We start from the raw sequence: 4,098 nt of genomic DNA on the forward strand, positions 1-4,098 counted from the left end.
GTGCTCAGGCCCACAACTGAACACAACATCCTTCCTCATCAACTTAGTAAGAGGAACTGGAATCTTTGAGAAATCTAGAATGAATCTCCGTTAATATCCCTCCAAACCAAGGAAAATCTGAATCTCAAATGGAGACTTCAGCACTTCCCACCACATCACCGCCTCTATCTTGGCTAGGTTAACCAAGATACCATTCAGATTAACGAGGTGTCCCAGAAACTAAACCCCGCACAACCATAACTCACACTTGGAGAACTTGGCGTATAGCCTCTCCATCCTCAAAATCCCAAGAATCTTGTGCAAATGTTCCTCATGCTACTCCATGGTCTTCGAATAGACCAAGATGTCATCGATGAAGACAATCACTAACCGGTCCAACATGGGCCTACACACCTGGTTCACGAGATCCATGAACTCCAACGGTGCGTTAGTGAGTCGAAAAGGCATCACTATGAACTCGTAATGCCCATAATGAGTTCGGAAGGCCGTCTTATAAATATCCTCCTCTCGCACTCCCATCTGATGGTAGCCAGATCTCATATCAATCTTGGAGTAACAAGATGCCTCCTGTAACTGATCAAAGAGATCATCAATCCTCGGTAACGAATAACCGTTCTTCACCGTCAACTTGTTCAGCTCCTGGTAATCAATACACATCCTGTGTGAACCATATTTCTTCTTCACAAGAAGGATTGGTGCTCCCCATGGAAAACTGTTCGGTCATATACAACTCCTAAAGCTGAGAGGATAACTCCTACATCTTAGGAGGTGCAAGATGATACACTACCTTAGCAATCGACGCCGCATTAGGGATCAAATCGATTTGGAACTCCACTTGCCTTTGAGGAGGCACTCACGACAACTCATCTGGAAAAACATCGGAGAAATCGCGCATAATAGGAACATCATAAATGGAAATCGATCTATTCTCATCAACTTGGGTATCCACCACATATGCCAGATATCCCATGCACCCATGTTGTAAACATTACCTCGCCCTAGCGGCAAAACAGCAAGTTGAACCTGACCTGGTACCCTCGCTGTAAATGGTCAACACTCCCCCACTAGGATCTCGAACCGTCACCAACTGCCGCTCACAATCAATCAGAGTCCCAAACCGGCTCAGTTAATCCATACCCATGATAACACATATATCTCCCATCACAATAGGGATAAGATCTATTGGATACCCAACACCAAAAATCTCTAGTATACAACCCCAATAGACGTTACTGGCAAGGGTTGGATGCTCATCAGGTATATAGACTCTCAGTGATCTGATTAGGGCCTCTCGAGTAATACTTAAACCATGACAAAAGGATGACGACAAAAAAGACCGACTTGCACCTGAGTCAAACAACACTAGCACATGTACAGAGTTCACAAGGAAAGTACCTAACATGAGCAATATCATAAGCAACATAAATAAATCAACAAAATAATGAAGAACACATACCAGCCATGATGTCAGGTGCTGCTCTGGCCTCTTCTGTTGTCAACTGAACTGCTCTCTCTCTCTCTCTCTCTCTCTCTCTCAAGCTCTCAGAGCCTTAGCCTTCCCCTACTATCCATCAAGAATACACAGGGTCGCGGGGGTCAGAATCTAAACCCAAATGCGGACACTCGGCCTCAAATGACTCATCTGGTTGCAATTGAAGTAAACCTGAAATCCCTTGGGGTAACCCTTACCGCACTTGATGCAAGGGTGGCCCTTCTGACCTCCAACTCTTGAGTCAGCGGGCTTGGGCCGCTTAGTCGTCGGCTACAACTGCACTGGTCTCCTATCTCTCGCTTGAATCTCCCTCTCCTCTCTCACCTGGGTCTTTATCTTGATCTTTCTCCCCCTGGCATTGGTCTGCAACATAGCTAATGTCCGATACGAAGTGTTCTCCATGAGCTCATGGATATCCCTCCTCAGAATACTCAGATACCGACTCACACGTGCCTTCTCAATTGACACGTTCTCAAGGAAAAATAGTGCCCTCTCATGAAACATCATGGTGATCTCAGTCATCGTCTTTGTCTTTTGCTTGAGAGACAGGAACTCTTGGGCCAACCTCTCTCTCTCTCTCTCAACCACTAGAACGAACGCATCTTTGAACATCTCAATAAATTTCTCCCATGTCACTTGTGTATGCCCTGTGATAGAATAGTCAGTTGTCACAACTTTCCACCAATCCTTCACTCCCAAGCAAAGCAGGTTCAGCATAAAACGGACCCTCAAATTCTCCGGACAGGAGCAAGTGTAAAAACAACCCTCAACATCATAAATCCTTCTCACCACAGAAATCGGGTCTTGAGTCCCATCAAACTCTAGTGGCTTCGTGTTGTTGAGTTTATACCATAACGAATCACCCCCTATTGTCTTGCTGCAGCAACGGATGTAGTGGTTGGCGCAGTAGCAGCCTCAGTGACGACAGCATAATGCTCGTTGAAAGTCTCAATCAACATGGTCTTAATAGACCCAAACATCTCCGGTACAGCCCCTTTGATTGTTGTAGCCACCTCGGCGGCAACGATCCTATGGATCTCCTTATCACTGGCACACGGCCTCTCGGGGTCGTTGGAGCCTGAACCTCAGGTAACCACCATATTGAAACACATAATAAAATCATTAGCTATAGGCTAAATCGAATACACAAACACATACACACTCCTTTTAGTTCCTTAGTCCCCTAAGATTTCTCCTTGAGCCACGTCGGATCCGGTGCTTTCAGTAGTATGGGACCAATGATACCTTCCACACCAACCTATATTTGTCTCAAGTTGTCCTCTCAAGACCCTAGCTCGCAAGAACTCTATTCCTCAAGAGCATCTATACACCCGCCCTTCCGGTTCCTCAAAACCACTACTAAACATCTAGGTACTCATTCTAGACTACTCCCCAGCACCGCTTTGCCTCACAAGATATCTGTTATCCTCGCCATTTGCTTCGCGCATGCCAATCGTACACAATACAGGACTTGATAGAAAATCGAATAAATGATTCCACCTCAAGTCCACAACCAAACAAGGAACATGAAGAGAGTCCAAATTAGATATTTTAAGGCTATAAAACACTAACTATGTACAATTATGCAACATGTACTAAGCAATTAGCAATGATAGATTCAAACTTATAAATGCAACCTCCTAGGTTAAAGGCATCACAATTTCAGGCAATCCTATCACACTTTTCTTATAGGATCCTTAGCCTATCACTATCATGTAGTTTTATCAGTTTAAAAGACATTAGTTCAACACTACTCATAGAATAATAGAGATATTTTGGGAAACTACTGCTCGAGCTCTGGCTAATTGTACACACTGCTTCACCGGGTTTCCTCCTTTGGAATTCTTCATTTATTTTTGAAAAGTTTTTATAAAAATCCTCCCATCCTTAGTTTGAGTTTGGAATTCCCCTAGAGTTCCTCCAAATTCCTCAAACCAGTGCTCTGATACCAATTTATCACATCCAAATTTTCAAACAAAATTTTTCAGATTAAATTACATATAAAAACAGTTTCATAAAAGCATCCCAAGAAAATCATAATGTCAAATACAATTCCAAATAAAAATATCTAAGTGACCCAAAATATCCAATAACATAATCTTCTGGCAAATGTGTACAATCAAGCCTTTGCTTTCTCACGATCCTCAGAAGTACCTGAAACACATTTAATCAACACCTGTAAGCACAAAGCTTAGTGAGTTCACCAAAATATCACATACAACACAACACATAAAACAACTATGGGTTATCAACAATCCGGGGGACTACCTGAAGTCTTAGTTGAAAAACAGCGTGCCATGTGGGTTATCAACAACCTTGGAGGCTACCCAAAGTCTCAACACATATAAATAACGCAAACACAGTAATAACACTTAGACCTAGCTGGTCGTCACATACATATATAGTGATTCCACCACACAGGTAAGAATAAGTGATGAGACTCAATTGGTACTAATGATTGATAGAACTCATACCCGAACTACCGGAACTAGGCTCTACCTAATCAAATACACCAACTAACCTTAATTAATAATTAAGGTATTTCCCATACACACTATTAAGCCCGAAACAAGTCTAGTCCACACTCAGAGTAAAAGATCGGTTTG

The sequence above is a fragment of the Lactuca serriola genome, chromosome 6, assembly GCF_051521515.1.
Source record: "Lactuca serriola cultivar US96UC23 chromosome 6, Lser_US96UC23_V15, whole genome shotgun sequence".
Taxonomy (NCBI): domain Eukaryota; kingdom Viridiplantae; phylum Streptophyta; class Magnoliopsida; order Asterales; family Asteraceae; genus Lactuca; species Lactuca serriola.